Raw genomic sequence first — 13460 nt, 5'->3', positions numbered from 1 at the left:
TGTTTCTTGATTTTTTTGTATTATCTTTTTGTCTTCTGTGTCCTGGATTTTGGCTTTTATTTTGGTGATCTGGATTCTTCTGCTGAAGTTAGGGTTTTGGTGGTCTTCCTTTTCCAACTTCCTTAGGTGGCTTGTTAGGTTATTAATTTATGATCCTTCCATTTTCTTCATGTGCATTTGTAGGGATATAAATTCCCCTCTTACTACAGCTTTCATGGCATCCCAGAGATTTTGGTAAGATGTTTCTTCATTTTCATTTGTTTCCAGGTATCTTTTAATCTCTGTTTTGATTTCATCATTGACCCAGGAGTTGTTTAGCATCATGCTGTTTAGTGTCCATGTCTTTGTGGGTTTTGGGGGGACCTTGTTGGTGTTAATGTTTATTTTTATTTCACTGTGGTCTGAGAAAGTACATGGTAAAATTTGGTTCCTTTTAAATTTGCTTATACTTGACTTATGGCCAAGTATGTGGTCGATCTTAGAGTACGTTCCATGTGGTGATGAGTAGAATGTATATTCTGTGGTCTTTGGATGGAGTGTTCTGTAGGTATCAATTAAGTCCATTTGGTCAAGAGTTACATCGAGATTTCGGATCTTGTTGCTGATTTTTTGTCCTGATGATCTGTCGAGGGTTGTGAGTAGGGTATTGAAGTCCCCAGCTATGATGGTGTTGGAGTCAATATCTTTTTTTATTTTACCTGGAAGCTGCTTTATGAAAGTTGGTGCTGCTATGTTGGGTGCATATATGTTTAGGATGGATATTTCTTGTTGACAGATTGAACCTTTTATCATTATGTAGTGGCCTTCTGTATCTTTTTTGATTTTTGATAGCTTAAAGGGTATTTTGTCTGAGATTAATATCATGACTTCTCTTTTCTTTTGCTTTCCATTCGCCTGAAAATTTGTTTCCCATCCTCTTACTTTGAATCTGTGAGTGTCCTTTCTGGTGAGGTGTCTCTTGAAGGCAATAGATTGTTGCCTGGTGGTATTTTATCCATTTTGCCATTCTATGTCTTTTCAGTGGTGCATTTAGTCTGTTCATATTCAAGCTAATTATTGAAATGTGAGAGCTGATCCCTATCATAATATTCTTACAGAGTTGTTGTTCTTTCTGTTTGTGTGTTGTCTTTCTTTTGGTTCTGGAGTTGGTTCATGTGTGTTTTTAATCTTTTGCCTGTACTCTTGTGAAGAACATTATTGTTCTTTTCTCCTTTTTGTCTGTGTTCAATACTCTCTTAAGTGCTTCTTGTAGAGGTGGTCTGGTGGCAGCATAGGTTCTTAGGGATTGGATATCTGGGAAAGATTTCAATTCTCCCTCACTGATAAAGCTTAGCTTGGCTGGGTAGGTTTTTCTCGGTTGAAATTGTTTATGTTTTAGAACTTTGAAGAATGGGCTCCAAGCTCTTCTAGCCTGGAGGGTTTCTGTAGATAAATTTGCTGCTATTCTAATTGGTCTTCTCTGGTAGGTAGTCTGACCTTTTTCTCTTGCTGGCTTTAGGACTTTTTCTTTTATACTTTGTTTAGGTGAATTATTATGTGTCTGGGAGTTGGTCTTCTTATTTGTTGTCTTGCAGGGGTTCTCTGAATCTCTTGTGTTTGAATTTTTGCATCACTGATGAGATGAAGGAAGTTTTCTTGAATGATTTCATGAAATGTTTGTTCCAGTGTGGCCTCTGTTTCTCTCTCTGCCTCAGGAAGGTCAATTACTCTTAGGTTCGGTCTCTTGAAGTAATCATCTCTTGAAGGTTTTGTTCTGTCTTTCTGCGCTTCTTTTCTATGTTTTTGACAGTTTGGGTTAGTTCTGTGTTTTGGTCTTTGAGCTCTGAGATTCTTTCTTCTGCTTGGCTAATTCTGCTTTCCATGCTTATTAGTTTGTTATTTATTTCCATCACCGTATTCTTTACTGCTGTTATTTCTGACATCAGCTCCTTCCTATTTTCCTCCTGCTTCTCCTCAATTTTTAAAATTCTCTCTATTAATGTCTTGATATCTGGGTTTGGTTCATGTGACCAGTCATTCTGGGGGCTCTTCATTGTTTGTGTTCCAAAGTCTGTTTTCTCAGTGTCTGTCCTCCCAGGGGTCTGTGTGAGCCCTATATTCTTCCTTTTGTTTTTCTTCATTTGTGCGGTTTTTCCCCCTCCCTACTTTTTCCTTCCCTCCACATCACTGTATTCTTTAATTCTGTTATTCAGGGATGGAGGGGTTGTTTTTACTTCTGTTTGTTCAATTTCCTATTCTTCTTTGTGTATGTTCTAACTTTGTTCAATTCTGGAGTTGCACTGTAGGCTGGGGGTGTTCCTTTTTGCAGTTTTGAGATTTACTTAAGGGGGAGCTGTGATTAAAAATCTATCTGCTGGTCCTGGTTTCCGGTGACAGGTGTGTGGATAATCTGAAACCCACTTCCCACTGCCTTGGAATCTGTCCATGTAGTGGGGTTGTAGGTTTACTCCCTGAAATAAAATGAGGTTAACAGAGGGAAGAGAATGGAGCAGACAGTGGGGTGATGAGGGGGGTGGAGAGAGAGGAGTAAGGGTGAATACAGAGGAATGTACCAACAAATGGAGACAGAGTCAAAAATTGAAACATATAAAAAACAATAGACCACGGCTACAAAGTAACCAACTCCCATACAAAAAAAAAAAACCTAAAACATACAACGTTGTTACTTACAAGCATACCAACCTCCTTATTCGTGCGCTATTCCTCTATATAAAAATGGGGTTTACAGAGAAAAGAAAAGAAGGGAAAAGTAGGAGAAAAAAAGGGGGGGTAACAAAACAGAAGGAATAGAATCAAGTCAGTAGACTAACAGATTCAATCAAGCATACTCTGAGACTTTTTGTTTAAGTCGAATGTCCTTTCAGCTCTGATTTCTAGCTGTCTTTTCAGGCTGGTATGTTTGTTCACAGTTAGGGTCCGTTGACCCTGGCCCGCTGTGAAGGGCAGTTCAGATCATCACTCAGTTCACCACTGCCCCATTCACCACTCAGATCTGGTGTCTGTCAGGCTTCCATTTTCCCCCTTTCGGTGTGGCTACCTTGAATCGCCAGCAGGTGGTGCTATCCCATTGCTCCAGATGGTCTTTATCGCAGCTGCTCGCCCACCCCTAAGGGGCGGGAGACATTGCCTCAAGGCCCACGGGAGGAGACATACGGCCTGGCCGGACATCACGGGGGTAGTAGACCTCAGCAGATCTTGCTCGCAGGGGCTTCAAGGTCTGAAGTCGTGGATCGCCTCAGGCACAGGCCGTGAAATTTGTAATGGCTGCCTTGGCAGTGGTGGCGGCTGTGGCTTGCCTCAGGCACTGGTGGTGCTATGTGGCATGGTGCCTTGGTAGCGGCAGCAGCAGCAGTACAGCAGCTCACCTCCAGGCCCAGGCAGTGCCATGTGTAATGGCTGCCTCAGAGACGGTGGCTTAGGCACTGGCGGTGCTATATGGAATGGCTGCTGCCGCTGCGGCTGCAGGGGCAGTGGCAGCAGCAGCCACAGTAGCTGCCCAGAGCACGGTGATGCCTCAGTGAAGTCTACGGCCGAGCTCCATGTGAAGAGCAGGCTGCCTATGATGGGATCTGCAGCCTCGGGGGAGAGAATCAGAGTCTCTTTGTGTTCTCTTCTGTAGAGGGTCTCACAGACTGAGCTGCCCCGTCGCCATCTTGCTGCAAGTCCTCTCAATTCCATTTCTATAATAACATAGGCCTATTAAGATCGTCTTTTACTTCTCATCAAATCGTGTCTATCAAAGAACTGGTTTATCAATTTTATCAAATTTTATCAAAGGTTATCAAATTTGTGCGCATAGAGTTGTTCATAGTATTCCTTTTCTTGTCCATAGGATCTGTAGTGATTTCCTGTTTAATTTCTGATATCAGTACTTTATGTACTTTCTCTTTTTTCTTCAGTGTGACTAGATAATTATTAATTTTATTGATCATGAAAAAATACCAGCTGTTGTTTTTATTGATTTTCTTTATTTCTTTTCTGTTTTCAGTTTCATTGAGTTCTCCAATTTTTAAAAAATTTTTATTTTAAAGATGGGGGTACAATTCAGGATTAGGTTTTTTTCTTTTAATCAGAGTTTCACTCTGTCACCCAGGCTGGGTTGCAGTAGCATGAACATTCACCACAGCCTTGACTTCCTGGGCTCAGGTGATCCTCCCACTTCAGCCTCCTGAGTAGCGGGGACTACAGATGCATGCCACCATTCCTAGCTAGATTTTTTTTTTTTTTTTCAGCAGTAAGGTCTCACTGTTGCCTACGCTAGTCTTGAACTCCTGGCCTCAAGCAATCCTCCTGCCTCAGCCTCCCAAAGTGCTAGAATTACAGGTGTGAGCCACCATGTCCAGCTAGTTCTTAGTATTTTTTTTCTTTTTGCCTGCATACTTTAGGATTAATTCTTGTAGTTTTCTAAATTAGAAACTTAGTTTATTGATTTTAGACCTTTTTTCTTTTCTTTTTATTTTATTTTTTTTTATTTTTATTTTTATTTTTTTTTGAGTTGGAGTCTCACTCTGTTGCCCAGACTGGAGTGCAGTGGCCGCTCCCAGCCACCGCAGCCTCGACCTGCTGGGCTCCAGTGATCCTTCTGCCTCAGCCTTCCCAGTAGCCGGAATTACAGGCATGTGCTACCACGCCCAGCTGATTTTTTAATTTATTGTAGAGATGAGGTCTTGCTGCCCAGGCAGGTCTCGAACCCACGGGCTCAGGCAATCCACTCACCTCAGCCTCCCAAAGGCACGGGATTACAGGCTGAGCCACCAAGCCCGGCTTTCTTTTTATTTTAGAGACAGGGTCTTGTTCTATCTCCCAGGACCAGGCTGGAGTGTGACACAATCATAGCTCACTGCAGCCTCCAACTCCTGGACTCTCACTTCAGCCTCCCAAGTAGCTAAGACTATAGGCTTGCACCACTATGCCTGGCTTTTTTTTCTTTTTAAACTTTTGTAGAAATGGGGTCTCTCTGATGCTACCCAGGCTGGTCTTGAACTCCTGGCTTCAAGTTGTACCCCTGCCTCACCCAAAGTGCTGGGATTATAGGTGTGAGTCACTGATCCCAGGTTTCTTTTCTGCATTCCATGCTATAAATTTCCCTATACGAACTGTTTTGGGTGCATTTTAATAAGTTGTGCTTTCATTTTCATTTAGTTTAAAACGTGTTAAAATTTCTGTTGAGGTTTTTTTCTTTGTGTTAATTAGAAGCATATTGTTTAATCGCCACATATTTTTGAATTTTCCACTTATCTTTCTGTTATTCATTCTAGTTTAATTTCACTGTGATCTGAAAGCAGGCATTGTATGATTTCTATCCTTTTATATGTGCTGTGTTTATGACCCAGAATGTGGCCTGTCTTGGTGAATGTTCCATGTGGCCTTGAGAAGAATGTATATTCTGCTGTTGTTGGATGAAGTAAGTCTGTAGATGTTAATTATTTGGTTGATGCATAAGTTCATAACATTTTTTGCTTACCCATGGAATGCAAATGTTGTACAAAGGTTGACTGGCCAAGGTTAATCACATTTACTAATTCTTGGGTTGACTGACATGGATCATTATAGATTAAAGCATTTAAATGGTCTTCAACAAAGCCTGATGGTTTTCCTGGACATGGAGAATCTCACTCAAGTCAAAGTGACCCTCTTCGAAACCACAAAACCATTTTCTCGCCATGCTTGCCCATGTCATTCTCTCTGTACATGGCACAAATGTTCTGAGCTGGCTTTGCTGTCTTTTCTCCTTTGTTAAACTCAAACAGAAGCTTTTTTTTTTTTCCACTTGACATTCCATCTTCTTTAGCCCATGAATAGTACTACCTCTCTTCAAATTTGCAAAATGCAAGGCATAGACACAAGCATAACATTGTCACCCATATGACAAGTGATAAACAGACTCCCAAAACTGCAATGATGCCATGCCAAAAACACATGCTATGAACTTGTGCATCAACCTAATATGTCCAGTTGATTGATGAAGCTGTTGGGTTCAAATATGTCTTTACTGATTTTCTGCCTACTGGCTCTGCTCATTTCTGATGGGTAGCTGCTGAAGCCTTCAAATGTGATAATGAATTCACTTATCTCTCCTTGCAGTTCTATTAGCTTTTATCTCATGTAATTTGACATTCTGTTGTTAGGTAAATATGAATTAAGAATTGTTATGTCTTTTTGAAGAACTGACCCCTTTATCATTACTTAATGCCCCTCTTTATGTTTGACAGCTTTCCTTGATTTGAAGTTTGCTCTGTTTGAAATTAATATAGATATCCCTGCTTCCTTTTGAGTGTTTACATGGCATATTTACTTTTAATCTGTATGATTTTATATGTAAATCGGGTTTCTGTTATACAACATGTAGTTGGATTTTGTTTCTTTGTCCACTCTATCTCTGTCTTTTAATTGGTACATTTAGATGATGTTCAAAATGATCATTGATATGGCCAGATTAATATCTCTCATATTTGTTATTATTTTCTTTTTGCCTTTGTTTTTTGTTTCTATGTTTATCTTCCACTGTTTTTCTGTCTTTTGTATGTGTGTGTTTTTAAATTTTTTTTGTGTGTGTGATCTGGACTCACTGAAGCCTTGAACTCTTGACCTCAAGTGATCTTCTTGCTTCAGCCTCCTGAAGTGCTGGGATTACAGGTGTGGGCCACCATGTCAGGCCCTTGTGTGTGTGTGCATGTGTGCGTGTGCGCGCGCGCGTGTGTGTGTGTGTGTGTGTGTGTGTGTGTGTGTGTGAGTGTTTTCTTTTTGAATTGAAGTCTCACTGTGACCCAGGTTGGAGTGCAGTGGCATGATTACAAATCACCTCAGCCTCAACCTCCTGGGCTCAGGTGATCCTTCTGCCTCAGCTTCCTGAGTAACTGGGACTACAGGCACATGCTACCATATCTGGCTAATTTTTCAATGTTTTTTGGAGATGAGTTATCCCCATGTTGCCCAGGCTGGTCTCAAACTCCTAGGCTCAAATTATCCTCTCACCTCAGCCTCCCAAAGCCCTGGGATTATAGGCATAAGCCACCACACCTGGCCCCTTTTGTGGTTTTAGTGGTTTTAATCGATCATTTAATATGATTCCATTTTTTCCTTTCTTATCATTTCAGTTGTTCTTGTTCTTTGTTTTTTACTTTTTTTAGTGGTTGCCTTAGAGTTTGCAATATATACTTACAGCTAATCCAAGTCCACTTTCAAATAACACTGTGTCACTTTACAGGTAGTGTGGTTGTTTTATAATAACAATAATCATAATTCCTTCTTCCCATCCCTTGTATCATTGCTGTCATTCATTTCACTTATGTATAAACATACTTAAATAAATATAATATATGCATAAGCTTATATAATTGAATACATTATTTTTATTATTATTTTGGATAAACTGCTATCTGTTAGGTCAATTAAGAATAAAAAAGTAAGGTTTTCTAAATTAAGGATCTGCAAAGGCATAGACTAAGAGTGATATAATGGACATAAAAGACTCAGAAGCAGGAGGGGAGAAGGAGTGGGGGGATTTTAAAAAATCACCTATTGGGTACGATGTATACAGGTGGGGGTGGTGGTTACACGTAAAGTTCAGGCTTCTTCACCACTATACAGATCAACCATGTAACCACACTATCTGTACTCCCTAAAGCTATTGAACAAAAAGAATAAACAATAAATTTTTAATTTTACCTGCACCTATTCCTTCTGTGATGGTCTTCCTGTCTTTAGGTAGATGTGAGTGTTTGACCTATATCATTTTCTTTTTTTCTAAGGAATTTCTTTTAACATTTCTTACAAAGCAGGTCTACTGGCAACTAATTTCCTCAGTTTTTGTCAGAGAAACAAATCACCTTTGCTTTTGAAGGATAATTTTGCAGGGTGCAGAAGTTTAGTTTGGTGTTTTCTTTCTTGCAACACTTTAAATATTTTACTCCACTCTCTTCTTGCTTGCATGGCTTTTGAGAAAAAGTGTAATATAATTCTTGTTGTTCCTCTATAGGTAAAGTGTCGCCCCTCCCCTACTGGTTTCTTTCAGAATTTTTTTCTTTGATTTTCTGTAGTTTGAAAAATAGCCTGTCTTCCTCCCTTCCTTCCATTCTTCCTTCTTTCCCTCTGCCTCTCTTTCTCTTTTTTTATTTCTTCTTCCTCCTCCTCCTTCCTCTTCCCTTTCCCCTCTCCTTTTCCCTCCTCCCTCCTCCTCTCTTCCTCTTCCCCCCTCCTCCCCCTCCCGCTCTTCCCTCCTCCTCTTTCCCTCCTTCTTCTTTTGCATTTATCCTGCTCATTGTCATTCTCTGAGCTTCCTAGGTCTGTGATTTGTCTGACATTAATTTGAGTGAAATTCTCTTTAATTGTTGTTTCAAATATTTCTTCTCTCTTCTCCTTTTGGTATTCTCATTATAAATATACATCTTTGTATTTCCCCCACAATTCTTGATGTTTTGGGATTTTTTTTTCAGTCTTCTCTTTCCTTTTCAGTTTTTTAAGTTTTTACTGATATAGCTTCAGGTCCAGAGATTCTTTCCTCAGCCATGTCCAGTCTGCTAGTAAGTCTATCAAAAGCATTCTTCACTTCTGTTACAGTGTTTTTGATCTCTCATTTTTCTTTCTTTCTTAGGTTTTCAATCTCTCTGCTTACATTGCTTATCTGTACTTGCATGCCGTTTACTTTATTTTTTAAAATCCTTAGCATATTAATCATAGTTGTTTTAAATTCCCAGTGTGATAATTCTAACATCCCTACTATGCTTGATTCTGATGCTTGCTATGTGTCTTTATATTGCCTTTTATTATTTTTTTCTTGATAGCTGGATGTGATGTACTGAGTAAAAGGAATTGCTATAAATGGGCCTTTGGTAACATGGAAGTATGGCATGGGGGAAGAGGAAGCATTCTGTAGTCCAACGGTTGGATTTTAGTAAGCCTGTGCCTCTGGACTGTGGACTTCACAAATGTTTCTCGGGTTTTACTCTCTCCCCTTATGTGGAACAGAATGGCTAGAGCAAACTGGAGTTGTGTCCCTTCTTCCAGCTCAGGTAGGCTTTGATGATTCCCTAACAGGCGAGGCTTTGATAAACTTGTTTCTCCTGAAGGCAGTCCCTGTTAAGAACAGTGCTCTGGCATATTTCAAAATGGAACCAATTTTTTCTTTCCCCTGCCAAAAGCATAGATGCTTTTTCTCTCATACTTATCTGGATATTTACCTGTGGGAACCTGGTGGAGCTCGTGGAAGTAAATCTGACAATATTGTGGGACCCCGACTATGACCAAGTCCTGTTGGAGTTTTTAGCTCTTGGCATTATCCACATTGAGCCTTTAGCGATTTGTCAATTACAGTTCAATTTTTCTTTCCCTAGCACTGGTTCTTGATGCCCTTTCTTCCCTTGAATCTCTGTTTCAGGAAGCTGTTACCCCTATCTTTGTCTCTCCAATTTTAGGGGCAGTAGTTTGCTGTGTGTCCTCCCTCTCTTATGCATTCAAGAAGAGTTGTTGATTTTTCAGTCTGTCCAACTTTTTATTCATTAGGATGGTGTGGCAATTTCCTTACATGCAGAACTGAACACTGGAAGTCTAATGCAAACTTTTTTTTTTTTTTGAGTTGGCGTCTCACTCTGTCATCCAGGCTAGAGTGCAGTGGTATGCTCACAGCTACCACAGCCTCCACCTGTTGGGCTCAGGCAATCCTTCCACCTAAGCCTCCCAAATAGCTGGAACTACAGGTGTGCACCACCACCCTGGTTAATTTTTTGATTTACTGTAGAGACAAGGTCTCGCCTATTTGCCCAGGCCAGTGTCTCCAACCTCCTGACTCAGGCAGTCCTCTCATCTCCACCTCCCAAAGTGCTGGAATTACAGATGTGAGCCACCACACCAGAACTTTTAATAGAAGTGAGGATGGGGATGTGTGCCAAGAAGTGTGAAAGAAGGGATAATTTGAGCAGAGACATGAAGAATGAATAATTAAGTGAAATGATTCAGAGGAGTAGAGAGTGGGGATAAGGTAGAAAGGACAATAGCAAAAACTCTTGTTGGGAGGGAATATGGTATGACAGAGCAATTGAAAGGGAGTGGAGCTGGCACAGTAGCACATGCCTATGGTCCTAACTACTCTGGAGGCTGAGGTGGAAGGATCACTTGAGCCCAGGGCTTTGAAGCTGCAGGGTTTTGAGTGCAGTAATTGTGCCACTGCACTCAATCTTGGGTGAAAGGTCAAGACTTATCTCTTAAATTAAAAATAAAAAGGTTGATTGGATTGTATTCTTAAGGAGGCTGTAGAGTTGAAGAGATCAGGGGTTCAAGTTATGCAAGGCCTTGAGAGTCCATCTTAAAGTTGCCTACTGGGAAGCCATTGAGTGTTTTGAGTTGGGGCATCAAGGAGAACTTGAATGACACAATCAGTTGTATTTTGAAAAAAAATCACTATGGTTGCTGTTTGGAGAATGAATTGGAGGACTGAGTGCCTAATCACAGTGGTTTAGGTGAGAGCAAATGGTAGCTTGGTCCACATCGGTAGCAGTGGAAATGAACCAACTGAAGGGCTATTTGGAGGTAAAATCTACAGATTCTGGTGATGGGCTGGATATGAGGGGTGAGGGAGGAAGGAAATCTCAAGGATGACTTCCGGACCATATAACTAAATGGATGGTGGTGCAATTCACTGAGATTGAAACCTAGGTAAAGGAAAAGATTTAACAAAAGAAAGATCCTGATTTTCGGCAAGTAGGCCATTGGATGTACAGGTCCAGAACCTCAAAGTGAGGGTGGTGTGGGCAGTGTGGGCTTGTAAATAATTAAGAAATCATCCTGGGCATGGATGTGTCTGCTTGAGTAGAGATTGTAGAATGAAAAGAGATCGCGGCTTAGGACTGCACCTTGGAAACCGTCCACATTTAATGGCTGAATTGAGAAGGACAAACCTGCAAGGGAGACTGAGCAGAAATGGCCCAAGAGGTAGGAGAAAACCCAGAAGAGCGTAGTGTAGAAAAAAGCAAAAGGAGATGCTTAAAAGAGGAGAAAGTAAGTGATCGACAGTGCTAGACACGGCAGAGGAGGCGGAAGAGATGAATATTCAACATGCTCATTGAATGTATTGACAGGGAGACCATTGGTGACTTCAGCAAGGGCTTTATTGGTTGAATGATAGAAGCCAATGTTAATTTATTAGCTTTTACATATGATCCATTGCTAAAAAGATAAAGATGAACTTCAGACTTCAGCAAAACATGTAAATTAACTTTCATCTTTGTATATTTTCATCATTGTATATCCCTGCTGCTTCTGTATGTGTAATCATAGTGCTTAGATGGTCCTGTCATCATTTTACTGTGAACTGGATGAAACTACTGAGTCCATGGAGGCAGGAAGGCTGCAGGTCTTACATGCAGCACCCTGCTCTTTCCACTGAACTATGCTCTGGGAATATTTTCTTTGTCCAAACCATCCTTTAGTATTCTATTCTGTTTGTACGCCAGTATGTTAATTTTAGAAGATAAGTTTTATAATATAGGCAACTTGTCTTTTATTTTTTGGCATTAATATCTTTGTCAAGCATATATTATTCTATAATTTACATATAATGGGCACAGTCCTCTTTTATATTAATCATATATGAATATGGTATTCCTGCTACTTGGCACTGTGTTTAAAAATATGGTTTTGAAGGCATAAAATGTTCAGGATTTTGAAGTCAAATGAAGGTTGAACTGAATATAGGAAGTATATCTAGGGATTAATTCTTTATAATGCTGATTCTTGGTGTTTCAGTGTTTTATTAAAATAAATAATAACCTCAATGTTTTTTAAAATATAAAAGTATTATATTATTCAATTTGCTTTTGAGACTGGGTTGAAATTATTTTCATTTTGAGATTTAATGATACCCTCTCTGACACTTTAGGAAGTAAGAAAAAAAATCAAATTTAGCAATCACAGTCTGTAAGATTTCCAAATCTATTTCAATTCAATTGCAGGGGCCTAAAGCTTCCTAAAAGGAATGATATGCATATTTTCCTTTTTCTTCAGTGAGAAATAGCAAGTTTTAGTTTAGAATAATTAATTCTGCTCTTATATAACTTTGCCTATTAGACTTTATGGAGTAAAACATTACAGTGGACTTGACTATATCTTCTAAATGAAATAAAGCCTGTCCTCTATTTTCAATTAAGCTCAGTTGAGTGTTTTCGCTAGAGTTTGATTGCGAACTATGTACTTTCTCCTGGTCCTGACTAAATTATTTCCTCTTTGATGTAGATTGTTTTCCTGAACTATGGGCTGTATATCATGAGTCTAGGTAAAAGGCTTTTAGAGTCGTACGTTTAACAGCCTTGACTTAGTAACTTTGAAACTTCTCCATGTAAATCTATATAGTGAGATTTTGTATTTATTAATGAATTAACAACACTTTTGTCATGATGACAATTTTATTTCAGTATAGAATTAGGACTGGTTGAAAGACCTTCGTTCTTAGCAGCCAGTAGTAAAATCCTTTTGGCTGTGGGGGCGGAGAGGAGCAGGGAATGGAGTAAGTTGGGCAGAGTTGGGGACATTATTGAAAGTATACATCCATGACTTAGAGTGAGGGGCAGAATCTTGGCCCTCATGCTCACAGTGGCAGGGAGCCCTAATTTTGCTGCTAGGTGAGTGAATTTCCATCACCAAACTTGTTCCCAGTTATTCATGAGAGTCACTGCTACTTCTCATCCACCAAACCTACCCCTTCCTGGCATATCATAAAAAAAATTTATAACCCTGATACACTGGAATTAAAGGACTGCTATAACCCTGCTTCAGCTAGTGATTTAAATCATTAGGAAAAAAAGTTATACCAGTAAATCTAGTAGTTTCCAAAGTGGGGAAATAATTGGCCTTTTGTCACCAACTGTATCTATAGCCCAAGTGGCTAGTTGGTAAATGTTACTGTTCTTGGTCTTTTATTTTGAGAATTAAAACTTAATTCTCTTTTGATTTGCCAAGAGCTCCAAAATGGAAATTATCTTTAATAACCACTTGATTAGGTTTGGAATGGTTATATCAACACAGACATAATTTTCTATATTTCTAAATATTAGTTATACCTTGATTTTATGTTCATGTGCTCATTAATACTTTAGTTATTGGCAACTACCTATTTTTCTACCAGTTTTTGGGAACACAGCTCTGAACAAGAAAATTAACATAGAAGGCCTCCCTCCAGTTATTCAAAGATGATAATGCAAAGTGTATGCATTAATTCAAAGTAAAGCCTCTTGGGCCCCTCTCAAAGGTGTGTTTTAAAAAGTTATTATTTTAGACAGAATATTAGTAGACATATTTGTTACTTACAGAACACAGCAGATAGATAGTGAATTATGACTGTGCAGGGAGCCCACAGAGCACTAGCAGCAGAGAGAAGTGACAGCTTGGGCTCGGTGGCTCAGCCTGTAATCCCGCGCTTTTGGGAGGCTGAGGTGAGTGGATTGCCTGAGCCCGCGGGTTCGAGACCCGCC

The 13460-nt window shown here is 39.7% G+C and overlaps 1 protein-coding gene across 2 annotated transcripts in view; it reads left to right on the top strand.

Annotated features, from left to right (window-relative positions):
• Positions 1-13460, top strand: part of CCDC81 (coiled-coil domain containing 81) — an 87391-nt gene that overhangs the window by 7235 nt on the left and 66696 nt on the right. The gene's annotated exons all lie outside the window — the stretch shown is intronic.

The sequence above is a fragment of the Carlito syrichta genome, unplaced genomic scaffold (genome assembly GCF_000164805.1).
Source record: "Carlito syrichta isolate Samal-C Ts95f unplaced genomic scaffold, Tarsius_syrichta-2.0.1 Scaffold112660, whole genome shotgun sequence".
In the NCBI taxonomy this organism is placed as follows: domain Eukaryota; kingdom Metazoa; phylum Chordata; class Mammalia; order Primates; family Tarsiidae; genus Carlito; species Carlito syrichta.
The sequence above is the reverse complement of the archived record's forward strand: the minus strand, read 5'-3'. Positions and strand labels throughout refer to the sequence as shown.